This window comes from Mirounga leonina, unplaced genomic scaffold (assembly GCF_011800145.1).
Source record: "Mirounga leonina isolate KUSES-001 unplaced genomic scaffold, KU_Mleo_1.0 Mir_204, whole genome shotgun sequence".
Classification (NCBI taxonomy): domain Eukaryota; kingdom Metazoa; phylum Chordata; class Mammalia; order Carnivora; family Phocidae; genus Mirounga; species Mirounga leonina.
In genome coordinates, this window is record NW_023270513.1 from 14,270,849 (window position 1) to 14,285,940 (window position 15,092).

Here is a 15,092-nt window from a genome sequence, read left to right on the forward strand (position 1 = left end):
AATAAATGAAATAGAGGCTGAAAAAACAACAGAGGGGAGGGGGGCAGGGGAATGGGTTAGCCTGGTGATGGGTATTAAGGAGGGCATGTGTTGTAATGAGCACTGGGTGTTAAATGCAAATAATGAATCATGGAATACTACATCAAAAACTAATAATGTACTGTATGGTGACTAACATAACATAATAAAAAAATTAAAATTAAAAAAAAAAACAATAGATATCCATGAAAGCAGGGTCTGGTTTTTTGAAAATATCAACAAAATTGATGAAGTTTTAGCTGACTCATTATGAAAAAAAGAAAGGGGGGCAAGATGGCTGCAGAGTAGGGGACCTCGTTTCATCTGGTCCCTTGAATTTAGCTGGTATTTATCAAACCATTCTGAACACACACAAATTCAACCTGAGATGTAAGAAGATTTATCTGGATCTCTACAAGCAGAAAAACAACTACTTTTTGAAAGGTAGGAGGTGGGGAACCTTGAGTCTTTGGGGGAAATATTGGAAGTTAAACAGAGGGGGGAGGGAGCCTCCATAAGCCAGCCACTGGAAAGCTATTAAAATATAGGAGCAAAAAATCGGGACCCTTACAAATCTGCTCCAGTGAGAGACATCCCTTTCTGAAAAGGGAATGGGGTATGAATAGGGCAGAATTCTAGGTGGATCATTGTGGTCTCAGGATTCCAGGAGACTCAGAAAGAATGGGGGAGCCTGAACCGATAAAATGCCCAAGCAGTGGAGTAGGGAGACTGGTTATGGTCATCGAGCCCAAAAGGGACTCTCAGCTACAGTCACCATAAACTGTGAGCCAGGAGACTTCTCTCTGCCTGAGCACCCTGAAAAGGACTAGAAGGTATGGGCTATTTAACATCCCAGGGAAGATACAAAACGGCTTGTGCCCATGACAGGGCAACAGCTCTCAGGGTGGTGTGGCCCATGGAAGGACACTGGGGAGACACCCAGCTGTGAACTGGGAGCCGTGGAAAGGGAGCACACATGAGCCCACAGCCACTAGCAACTGCAAAGTCATAAAACAGAGATGTTCAAGCGTCCCTGGAACTCCCCAGGGGAGGTACAGCTGGCGGGAACCACAGGATTTGGCAGTTTGGCGCACAAAGGGGCCGAGCCTATGACTGGGCAACAGCTCTTAGGGCGGTGTGACCTCCAAAAGGACACTGGGGCAGCACCCAGCATGCCCTGGGAGCTGCAGAAGAGGGTGCATGTGTGAGCCCATGGCCACTAGCAATTAAAAGTCACAAAGTGCACAGGCACTTGAGGGTACCCAGAACTCCCCTGTGAGATTTGCAGGGGGCAGGAATAGTGCCAGTCTGTGGAGTTTGGTACACACAGAAGTGGAGACGGTTTGACTTGGAGTGTTTATTGAAGTAAGGGCACCGAGATCTTGCAGCTGTGGGCCAGAGATTCCAGCATGGCCCTATTTGCTCTGACCCTCTAAAGAGAAGCAGAAAGCCACCAGGAAACAAAACCCACACAGACAACCTGCTCATATTAACCCCATCCCTCTGATGAAGGGTGGGGCAACTCCACCTAGGCAAAGACGCCTGAGAAGCCGAGCAACAGGCCCCTCCCCCAGAAGACAAACTGGAAGAACAGGTGAATGATAAGCTTATTTCCCACAGAACTGTGAAACTCCAGTGCCAGGGGAAAATAATATAGGGAGCTCCAGGTGTTCTCTCATGATTCATTTATACTTCAGGCTAAAATTTTACATTTGTTTTTGTTTCTTTTCTTTTTGTTTGTTTCTTTCTTGTTTTTTTTTAACTGAACTGGAATTTAAGCATTTTATTATTTTCTTTTTTTAAATTTTATTATGTTATGTTAATCACCATACATTACATCATTAGTTTTTGATGTAGTGTTTCTTTTTTTTATCCTGTTGCCATTTGAAATAGATTCTTATTTCCCAAATTATGTTTTAAATCACTTTTTAACTTTTATTTTTTTACACCTATATTTTATAGATTTATGCCCCATACAAGCCTGTTTTTCACTCTATTCAATTATATATATATATTTTTTTCACTCTATTCAATTTATAACTTCCGATTTCTTTGCAATTTTGGAACATAGCATCTTCTAAAACACAGACCAAAAATCAACAAGAAACAGGCAGATTACCCTGCTTTGTCCACCCTGAAAAATTATTATCTCTCTCCCCCCTCTTTTTTATTGCTTTGGATCATCTTGGCTTTGTTTTCATATCTGTGGTAGTTTTTGACCACTTTGGATTTTTTCTAGGGTGCATTTTGCTTGGGTCATGGTTGATATTTTAGACTCTGTTTATTCTCTCAACCATCCCTCAACAGAATGACTAGGAGAAGGAACTCTCAACAAAAAGAACTTGAGACAATGTCCTCTGCCATAGAACTAATGAATATGGATATAAGCAAGATGTCAAAGATAGAATTCAGGCTAGCAATCATAAAGTCAATAGCTAGGCTTGAAAAAAGCATTAGTGACAATATAGAATCTTTAAGGGCAGAAATGATATCTAATAAGGCCAAACTTAAAAATGCTATGAATGAGATGCTGTCTAAACTTGATACTCTAACAGCCAGGGTAAATGAGACAGAAGCGAGAATCAGTGACCTAGAAGATAAGCTGATGGAAAGGAAGGAAATTGAGGAAAACAGAGATAGGCAGCTAGTAGCCCATGAAAATAGAGAGATTAATGATGCCATGAAATGTTCCAATGTCAGAATTATTGGGATCCCCAAGGGGGTGGAGAGAGAGAGAGAGGACTAGAAGGTATATTTGAGCAAATCACAGCTGAGAACTTCCCTAATCTGGGGAAGGAAACAAGTATTCATGTCCAAGAGGCAGAGAGGTCCCCTCCCAAAATCAATAAAAATAGATCAACACCCTGACATATAATAATGAAGCTTGCAAATCTTACAGCCAAAGAATCTATCCTGAGAATAGCTAGGGAGGGAAGCTTCCTTACATATGGAGGGAGGAATATCAGAATAACATCAGACCTATCCATAGAGACCTGGCAAGTGAGAAAGAGCTGGCAAGACATATTCAGGGTACTAAATGAGAAGAACATGCAGGCAAGAATACTTTATCCAGCAAGGTTGTAATTCAGAATGGATGGAGAGATAAAGAGCTTCAAGGACAGGCAGAAACTGAAAGAATGTGTGACCACCAAGCCAGCCCTGCAAAAAATATTAAAGGGGATTCTGTAAGCAAAGAGAGACCCAAGAGTAATATAGATCAAAAATTAACAGAGACAATCTACAGAAACAAGGACTTTACAGGCAATACAATGGCACTAAATTCATATCTTTCAATAGTTACTCTCAATGTAAATGGGATGAATGCTCCCATCAAAAGACACATGGTTTCAGATTGGATAAAAAAGCAGGACCCACCCATATGCCTTCTACAATAGACTCATTTTAGACCTAAAGACACCTCCAGATTGAAAGTGAGGGAATGGAGAACAATTTACCACACTAATGGACCTCAAGAGAAAGCTGTGGTAGCAATGCTCATATCAGACAAATTAGATTTTAAATCATAGACTATAGTAAGAGATGTAGAGGGACACTGTATCATACCTAAATGATCTCTACAACAAGATCTAGTAATTGTAAATATCTGTGCCCCCAATATGGGGGCAGCCAATTACATAAAAAAAATAATAACCAAAATAAAGAAACATATTGATAATAATACATTAAGAGTAGGAGACTTCAACACTCCACTCATAGCAATGGACAGATCACCTAAGCAGAAGATCAACAAAGAAACAAGAGCTTTGAATGACACATTGGACCAGATGGACTTCATAGATATATACAGAACATTCCATCTTAAAACAACAGAATAGTCATTCTTCTTGAATGCACCCGGACTTTTCTCCAGAATAGACCACATACTGGGTCACAAGTCAGGTCTCAACTGATACCAGAAGATTGAGATTATTCCCTGCATATTTTCAGATCAAAATGCTTTGAAACTGGAACTCAAAGATAAGAAAAATTTTGGAAGGAACTCAAGCACTTGGAAGTTAAAGAGCATTCTGCTAAAGAATGATTGGGTCAACCAGGAAATTAAAGAAAACTTAAACAGTTCATGCAAACTAATGAAAATGAAAACACATCAGTTCAAAACCTATGGGATACTGCAAGGCAGTCTTAAGAGGGAAGCACATAGCCATCAAGCCTCTCTCAAAAAATTAGAAAAATTACAAATGCACAAGCTAACCTTACACTTAAAGGAGCTGGAGAAAGAACAACAAATAAAGCCTAAGCCAACCAGGAGAAGAGAAATAATAAAGATTAGGCAAAAATCAATGAACTAGAAACTAGAAGAACAGTAGAACAGATCAACAAAACTAGAAGCTGGTTCTTTGAAAGAATTAATAGTACCTCTGAAACAAATAATACATTATATGTTTAAAAAAAAGAAGAAGATAGCAGGAGGGGAAGAATGAAGGGGGGGAAATCGGAGGGGGAGATGAACCATGAGAGATGATGGACTCTGAAATATAAACTGAGGGTTCTAGAGGGGAGGGGGGTAGAGCCTGGTGTTGGGTATTAAAGAGGGCATGTTCTGCATGGAGCACTGGGTGTTATAGGCAAACAATGAATCACGGAACACTACATCAAAAACTAATGATGTAATGTATGGTGATTAACATAACATAATAATAATGAAAAGAAAGAATTAATAAGATTGATAAACCTCTGGCCAGACTTATCCAAAAGAAAAGAGAAAGGACCCAAATTAATAAAATCATGAATGAAAAGGGAGAAATCATGGCTACTACCAAGGAAATAGAGACAATTATTAGAACTTAGCAGCTATATGCCAACAAACTAGGCAGTCTGGAAGAAACGGATGTATTCCTGGACACATAAATTACCAAGACTGAAACAGGAAGAAATAAACAACCTAGAAGAAATGGATAAATCCCTAGAAACATATAACCTACCAACAGGAAAAAATAGAAAATTTGAATAGACTGATTATTAGCAATGAAATTGAATCAGTAATCAAAAAATTTCAAACAAACTAAAGTCCAGGACCAGATGGCTTTACAGGTTCTATTGAACATTTGGGAAAAAGTTAACACCTATTCTTTTGAAACTATTCCAAAAATATAAGAGGAAAGGAAGATTCCAAATTCATTTCATAAGGCCAGTATTGCCCTGATACCAAAATCAGATAAAGACACTAAAACAAGTAAACAAACAAAAAACAACAGGCCAATATCTCTGGTGAACATAGATGCAAAAATCCTCAACAAAATATTAGCAAACCAAATCCAACAATACATTAAAAAAATCATTCACCACAATCAAGTGGGATTTATTCCCAGGATGAAAGGTGGTTCAATATTTGCAAATCAATCAATGTGATGCATCACATCAACAAAAGATAAAACCTATATAATTTCAATAGATGCAGAAAAAGCATTTGACAAAGTACAACAACAATTCATGATAAAAACCTTCAATAAAGTAAGTTTAAAGAGAACATACCTCAACACAATAAAGGCCATATATGAAAAACCCACAGCTAAAATCATACTCAATGGTAAAAAAAAATGAAAGCATATCCTCTAAGATTAGGAACAAGACAAGGATGTCCACTTTCACAATTTTTTCCAACATAGAAAGTTTTAGCCACAGCAAACAGACAACAAAACAAAATTAAAGGCATCCAAATTGGTAAGGAAGAAGTAAAATTTTCACTATTTGCAGATGACATGAAACTCTGTATAAAGCTGAAAGACTCCACCAAAAAACTACTGGAACTGATAAGTGAATTATTAAATTCACAGGCCACAAAATCAATATACAAAAATCTGTTACATTTCTATACACTAGTAATGAAGTAGCAATAAGAGAAATTAAGAAAACAATTCTATTTACCATTGCACCAAAAGTAATAAAATACCTATGAATAAACTTAACCAAGAAGGTAAAGCACCTCTACAGTGAAATCTTTAAACCAGTAATGAAAAAGATTGAAGATGACGCAACAAATGGAAAGATATTCCATGCTTATGATTGGTAGAAAAATATTATTAAAATGTCCATACTACTCAAAGCAATCTACAGATTTAAGCAATTTCTATCAAAATACCAATAGCATTTTTCATAGAACTAGAAAAAATAATCCTAAAATTTGTATTGAACCACAAAAGACCCTGAAGAACCAAAGCAATTTTGAAAAAGGAAAAAACTGGAGGTATTACAATCCCAGAATTCAAGATATATTACAAAGCTGTACTAATCAAAACAAGATGTTATTGACACAAAAGTAAATGCATAAATCAATAGAACAGAATAGAAAACCCAGAAATAAGCCCACAATTATACAATCAATTAATCTATGACAAAGGAGGCAAGAAAAAAGCAGCCTCTTCAACAAATGGTCCTGGGAAAAAATGGACAGCTACATGTAATAGAATAAAATTGGACCACATTTTTATACCATACACAAAACATAAACTGAAAGTAGCTTCAAACCTAAATGTCAGATCGGAAACCATAACATTCCTAGAAGAAAACATAAGCATCAATCTCTTTGACATTAACCGTAGAAAGACTTTTCTAGAGATGTCTTCTTTGGCAATGGAAGCAAAAGTAAATTTAAACTATTAGAACTACACCAAAATAAAAAGATTTTACATACTGAAGGTATCCATCCACAAAACAAAAAGACAATCTACTGAATGGGAGAAGGTATTTGAAAATAAGGGGTTAATATCCAAAATATATAAATGTTCAAGTAACATCTTCTTTCATTAAGATACAAGTATTTGTAAGGTATGTTTAGAAGCATATGGTTACAGTACTCTGCTTAACTCCTTAAACTTACACTGTGTATAAACCTTCTTACAAGCAACATCTTTTCATTATAAGTATACACAAACTGGTATGTAGACATAAATGAAAATAGCCCTATGTTTAACTCATTGAAAATACATGGTGTATAATCTTTAAGTAACATGTTCTTTCACTAAGATATGTTTGTGAAAGTATATGTGGAAGAATAAGTGACTAGCTGTATGCTTAACTCATTGACCCTACACTGTTCAAAACCATCCTTTAAGTAATATTTCTTTTCATTAAGGTATTCGTGTTTGTGAAGGTATGTATAGAATCACATGGGAATAGCCCTGTAGTTAGCTCATTGAAACTGTACTGTGGGGGCGCCTGGGTGGCTCAGTCGTTAAGTGTCTGCCTTTGGCTCAGGTCATGATCCCAGGGTCCTGGGATCGAGCCCCGCATCGGGCTCCCTGCTCCACGGGGAGCCTGCTTCTCCCTCTCCCACTCCCCCTGCTTGTGTTCCCTCTCTCGCTGTAGCTGTCTCTGTCAAATAAATAAATAAAATCTTAAAAAAAAAAAAAAAAAGAAACTGTACTATGTATAGACCATCTTTTATGTAATACTTTATTTCATTAAGATACAAGTGTTGATACAACTCTGTGTAAAACAAATGGAAATAGCTGTATGCTTAACTCACTGCGCATACACTGTGTTTTAACCCTCTTAAAAGAAACATCTTCTTTCCTTAGGATACAAGTGTTTGGAAACTTATGTGTACCAGCCTATGGTGAAATCTGCATTCTTAACTCATTGAAACTAGAGGATATATGAACTGTTTTCCAAGTATCATCTTTTTTCATTAAGATGAAAGTGTTTAGAAATATGTGGGTACAGGTACATGGGAATAGCCAAATGCTTAATTCATTGAAACTACACTGTGTATAAATCTTCTTTCAAGTAATATCTTTTATCAAGTCATAAATGTTTGCAAATGTGTAGTAGCAAATGGGAATAGTTGTATGCTTCACTCATTGACACTACATCATTCAAGTACCATTTCTTTCATTAAGATATAAATGTTAGTAAAGTTATGTTTAGAAGCATATGGGAAAAGCCATATGCTTAAATGTTTGAAACTACACTATATATAATGCATCCCTCAATAGACATCAGCTTTCATTAAAAATGTTCAGAAACCTGGAAAAAAATATATATATAAACAACTTATAACTCGATGCCAAAATACCCCCAAATAATACAATTTAAAAATGGATAGAAGACATGAATAGACATTTTTCCAAAGAAGACATACAGATGGCCAACAGACACATAAAAAGATGCTTCACATCACTCATCATCAAGGAAATGCAAATCGAAACCACAATGAGATGTCACCTCACACCTGTCAGAATGGCTAAAATCAGAAACACAAGAAACAAGTGGTGGAGAGGATGTAGAGAAAAAGGAACACTTGTGTACTGTTGGTGGGAATGCAAACTGGTGCAGCCATTATGGAAAACAGTATGGAGGTCCCTCAAAAAATTAAAAATAGAATTACCATGAGATCCAGCCATTCTAGTACTAGATATTTACCCAAAGAAAATGGAAAAGATATATGCACTCCTATGTTTATGTTTATTTCAGCATAATTTACAATAGCCAAACTATGGAAGGAGCCCAAGTGTCCATTGATAGATGAATGGATAAAGAAGATGTGGTATATATATATATGTATACACACAATGTAATATTACTCAGCGATAAAAATGAATGAAATCTTGTGATTTGCAACAACATGGTTGAATTTAGAGGGTATAATGTTAAGTGAAATTAGAGAAAGACATACCATATAATTCTACTCGTATGTGGAATTTCAGAAACAATATAAATGAGCAAAGAAAAAAGGAGACAAACAAAAATACAGTCTCTTAAATACAGACAACAAACTGGTGGTTGCTAGAGGAGAGGTGGGTGGAGGGATGGGTGAAATAGATGAAGGGGATTAAAAGTACACTTATGATGAGCACGGTGGAATGTGTAGAATTGTTGAATCATTTTTTACATTTGAAACTAATATAACACTATGTTAATTTACTTTAATTCAAAAATAATAAAATAACATGACCAATTTTTTGCTAAATCTAATGGTTACATTGACTTCTCTCTTACCAAAATGCCTCTTCTCCTTTTACTTTCTAAAACACTGTTCTGGTTTTCCTTCAATCTATAAGGCCATTGCTTCATTGTTTTTTTTTTGGGGGGGGGGCAATTCTACTTCTCTTGTAAGTCCCTTAAATATTGGTGTTTCTTAGTGTTTTACCCTCAGCCCTTGAGGTTTCTCATTTTACACTCTCTTCTTCATGTGATCTTATTCTTATATGCTACTATGTCACAAATTTTATTATCAATGCAGATTTCTCTTCTAAACTATTTGATACCTCTACTTGAGATTCTCTCAGGCTACTCCAGTTCAACACATCCAAAACTGAATTCACCAACCTTCATATCTAAACCCAAAGTGCTAGAACTGCTCCCTTCCCTTTGTTTCTCTTCTACCTTGTTGTCCTAACCCAGAAACCTAGATATCAACCTTCACTCTTCTTTGTTCACTAAACTTCTGAACATTTGCTAGACATGATCAGCCATTTTATAACTCTGCTTTTACAAATAGTGATTCGGGTGCCTAAAAAGTTCTCCCTTCTTCCTCTTTACTTAGGACTTTTCCTACTTATCTCACCCAGATTGACTCTTGATGATCTGATATTAAATAGCAACCCAGGACTTTACTTCTCTATGCTTCCATAACAGCTAGTTTATATCTTTGCTGTGATAATTACCCCATTGTTTCATTCACTTCTCTGTGTCCCTATAAGACTGTAAGTAATACGAAGGTAGAGGCTGTGCTTTAGTCATATTTGTATCCATGTACTTAATGTAGTACATCAACATTTTAAAATGGTCATTGAATAAACTTTTAAAATCTTAGCAGAATGAAGAAGGCAGGCAGAAAGAAAAACTAGAGAAAAATACCAAAGAGGTTTTGGTAGGAAAATATAGGAATGTCCAATCTTTAGAAAACAGAGGTAATTCCTTCTTTCCTCAACATTAACACTTTAAAAAAATTTTTTTATTATGCTCAATTAGCCAACATATTGTACATCATTAGTTTTTGATGTAGTGTTCAACAATTCACTAGTTGTGTTTAACACCCTGTGCTCATCACAACACATGCCCTCCTTAATACCCATCACCCAGTTACCCTATCTCCCCACCCCCTCCCTTCTGTAACCCTCAGTTTGTTTCCCTGAGTCCAGAGTCTCTCATGGTTTAACACTTTTTAATCACTTTTTATCTGATTATAAAAATATAGTGTTCATTGTAGGATTATCAGAAAATACAGGTAAATTTTAAAAAAGAAAATAATTTCCTACAATGGTATCATTATTCTTTTTTATTATTTTAAAATATCTTTATAACAAAAAGTTATAAGGATATTATAATGAATTTCTATATGTCCATAATTATAATTCCTCAAGGACTCTTAAAGACTCCCCAACTTTTCTCACATAGCCTTCATTACCATGGATTTTTTTAACCTAATGGTCAAAAACTTGGTTTTGGCCAACCGAGATCTGTTCTGCTTTAAAAAAGAAGATTTGTTTTCTTCTGCAAACTATTTCATGGTCATAGAAGATAAGTAATTAGCATCTCCCTTTTCTGTACATAAGCAGCAATTACATTATCCCTTATCCTTCTCATCTCCAGACAGAATAGTTTTAATTGTGTTAAGGCTTAGTCTCCATCTTGTTGATTATTTGGGTTCATTTTCCAGAGAGTGCCTCCAGTTTTTCCCAGTCCTAAACCAAAGAGAATGCTATTTCCAAAAAGCAAGTAAACTAAAGACCAATTTAATAGTAATAAAACAGATATCCAGCTTCGAGGATGCAAACCCGCATTTTAACAGAACATCAGGAATGCTTTTGTCATTTCCAATCCTCTATTCAGAACCACAGAAAGACAATGTCTTTATTTTTTTTCTTTACTAAGTCATGCCTGAAAATGAAGGTGTTCAGTGGTTAAAAACAAAACAAAAACAAACAAACAAAACACTGCTAAGTTACTTATGGTATACAATTTCTAGCTCTTTAACAAAGACCTCTCCTTCAAAGCCAGATTCCATGTGAAGACAACATTTTAAAGATTAATAATAAGAAATTTCTGCAAACTGACTGATTTCCTACTGACTCACTTTACTGGATTGAAGCTGACATTTTCCTCCCAACTTTCATAGCCACCTGCACCATAGAGACAAGAGTTTCCCATAACTTCACAAACTCTCATACACATGGCTTTTCACAAAGAAGTCTCTTAACCAACCCCAAATTTTTAACTGATATTATACTTCACTCTTTCTCAAGACTATTTTCCTTAGCTTTATACTCACCATCCACAGGGAAGTACAATGTCCTAGCTTTCTGTGAGCCAGGCTGGTTTATATATTTCTTCCTTATCTGTGAACCTGGAAAGAAAAGGACCAGAAAGGTAGAAGAGGTGACCTGTGGTTATTAAATGTCTTCTTTCACTATCATGGCTATCTTCTGCTCAACAAAGCCTGAAAAAAAATAGATGCCATAGACAGGGGACAGTGCATTAAACTAGGCTACTGCCTCAGTTAAGCTATAAAAGAGGAAGAGGAGTTTTTTTGGCTTTGTACTTAGGTCTTCTTTCTCTACCTCTTCTCTTCCAGCCCCTGTCCATATGATACCTAGGCCTCTATTGTCTTTATATTATCCTCTCAACTGCCCAAGTTTCCCCACACAAAGCTGTTTGGCTAGAATAGCCATCTATGCTCTGAATCTTTCCCCTCCTGTTTCTCACTAACAACTCTTGCTTATATTGTGGTTTTTTTCATCTCAAGGACTTGTTATGTGATTGAAATTGATCTGAGGAAATAACCTATGCTAAGATATTAATAGATGACAAAAGCCTAATGAGTTTCTGCTCTGAGGTTAAAAAAAAAAAAAAAAAGACTGTGACAAGAGCCTTCCACATCTTTTTTAAAAATCAACTAAAGTAGTTTTATTCAGAGTTAAGTCTACATTAAATTACAAGATTAACAATCTCTAGAGACAATGAACATAAAATTTAAGAAGTAGAAATCTATTTGGTCTTTTATAGACTACATATTATAGAACTGACAGATGAAAATTTATAAATATAGAAATAATGATACTTTAAGGGTGAGGATTTTCATATGGAAACCCGTAAGATGTCATATTTTAAACATGCATGTTTCAAAAAGGGAGAAATTTTTAGTAATTTAGCACAAAATTAAATTATATAAACATGGTATATCTCAGAAAATATTGCTTTAAGCACTTATACCATGATCAAAATTCCTTTGGTAGCTTTTAATCAAAATGAAACATGCTATAATATAAAATATAAAGTACTTTTAAATGTTACCAGGAAAGTATCTTTGTTACAGTTAAGGTACTCACTGCTCAACCTCACCTATACACACACAACATGAAACCAGGTGCCAACAAAATCCTTTCAATCTTTTGACAAAATAATCTGTTTCACAACATCAAGACTTTAAGTCTCCTATAAAATTTTTTACAGTGTCACAGCACAGAGAACAACGGCCATCCCTGCGTATGACTGTAAAAACAAACCAATCTTTATTAGAGCAACCGTACAAATACAGCAATTAAGCCAATCAGATAGCAGTTACACTGATGGAAAAACAGGGGCTGCTAGACGCAACCTTAGAAGAGTAAACACAAACACACGGTCCCCCAAACCCCTAAACAGAAAATTCACAAACAACTCAGTGGAAGTAGAACAAAGACTCGTGTGGGTTCCCCGCAGCAGGCACGCCAGACCTGGTGTTGTCCCTGCACACAGGAGAGGTCTCACCGAGAAACCTTGCTTTAAAGAGTCAGTCATCAAGCTTAAAACGTATGGAAAATAAAGGAAACAAACAGATGCCAGTATTAGGTTGCATAATCGATTAGCCAGTGTTTGACACCGACTGTTTCTTCCTAATGCTTGCCCACGAAGGACTCTCGTTCCTAATTTAAGCGTCCAGTCAACTAAGACAGCCTGCCTTCAGGAGTCCACCAGTCACCTCTGCAGCCCGCGAATGAAGCACAGAGGGTCTTTTTAGCTGTGCATTCATGATCACACACACACACAACAAACCAAGCCTTCAGCTTTCTGCCACAAGAGCAGCACCTTACGAAGGAAACTCTTTTAACCAATATCTTCTTGTCCAATCTCAAAGTCATTCAGCAACAGAGCAACAGAAACGATGTAAACACCAAAGAGAGTAAGAGCCTTCCACATCTTAACCAAAGTTACTTTCAGGCACTATGGAAGACTTTTGAGAGATAGATTTGTGGTCTTTTCCAGTACCCCTTAAATCATCCCATATATGCCAACCAGAATCCTTTGAGCTTCTGTTGCAGTTTTATAGCAGCCAGTTTCCTTTTTCTCTACTTTTTTTTTCTCTTACCTATCAAACCCCAATTCCCTATGAGATGCAATCAGTGAAAGTAAAGGACCTGTATAGTTGTTGTCTAGAGACATTTCCTCCTTTTTTTTCCTTATTAATATTGTAATTCTCCGTGGTTTATCAAGTGTTTAAGTGCCTGGACAAAGAAACCTGTGTTATTAATTATGTATATGTATTCAGGGGTCTCTGCAATAGGCTCTTTTTATAAACTGAAGTAAGTTAACCAGTGAAAGGATCACCTTGGTTAGTATTTGGGGCAAATAGACACTCTGGGTTCAGTGCCCCTTTCAATCCCACACTCCTGGCAATACACAATTAGTGCTTTTACATTGCAAGGGAAGGCTAAATGGGAATGTGCCTAGCCAGGTCTCCACACAGCTCTTGCAGGTTTTTAGGTTATACTTTTAGGTTATACGCTGTGACTTACTTAAATAAGGGATGCTAGGGATGGCATTTTAAAATGTTAATACCATGGAAAAATCCAAACCCATTTGAGAACTGCTCATATTCTCAATTGAAAGCACTAAAGTTCAAAGTATGTTTAATTATTTCCCATAAACACAATTCTGAAAGCTCTTTTTGTTTATTTCAAGTGGAGAAAATCCATTTTCTTCTTGATGTTATTAACACAAATGGTGGATGGGAAACGTTTTTTAAATTTATTTTTATTTTTTTATTACCTCACTCAAGATTTTTCTAGCTTAAGCTCTGGCTTATATAACACCTATCAAAAAATTCTAAAACAAAAGTCATACAACAGGGTTTTTGAAGAAAAAATATTTGGTAGCATTAAGCACAATTTTTCCTTAGTGATGAATTAAATGGACTTATTTTACAGACTGTCACCGATTGCTTTTAATATTACTTCTGTTTTTATACTTACCATGAATCACTATGAGCTCTGCATTTCCCTTTCTGTCTCTAGGTCTCTTTCTTCCCTCATACTCACACCTACACATTCATTCATAGTCCACACTCTCAAAGACTAAATGATCATTCCTTGCCACTGCTTTAACCAATGACACTTCTTTTTTTCTGAATCATTTATGTCAGCTAGAGGTGCTAAAACCATTCCTGCCAATCTGCCTAATTATTGGCCAACCATTGCATCAGAAATTGCAATAAGTAATAATACAGAAGAAGCAGAAGGTATCAATGCTCTTGAGAGAGGGTGAATAAGCAGAAATGATGAAGCATATTGTCCTTGGCTTTTAGTTGATATTTGTATCTAAATGAGCAGCTTCTTAAATGTCGGCTGTAGGTTTCTACCTGAGATCCAGAGTGCATTTTGCAGCAACATTTCTCAGTACCCAGAAAAATAAATATTGGATCACTGAAGTAATGCACCCATGAGTAATATTTTTTTCCTCTGAACAATATATACTAACTCAGGCTATGTGGAATCATTTACTGATGCAGGTTTTTACCTGAGATCCAGAGTACATTTTGCAGCATCATTTCTCAGTACCCAGAAAAAGAAATATTGTATCACTGCAGTAAAAATGAAAATGCTAATACATGAATGAGTAATATATATTTTTTCCCTCTGAACAGTATATACTAACTCAGGCTATGTGAAATCATTTACTGATAAATGTACTGATTTCAAACTAAATATTTTTAAAGTTAATAACCTATTCAACATTCCTGGGGAAGATTATGGCTATGAAGGTAAAAGTTAGTGTCTCCCTTCAAGAAATATTCACACAACTGTAAAATCTCTTAGACTGCAATCAAAATTAAAAACCTGATGTAAGCTCTGAAT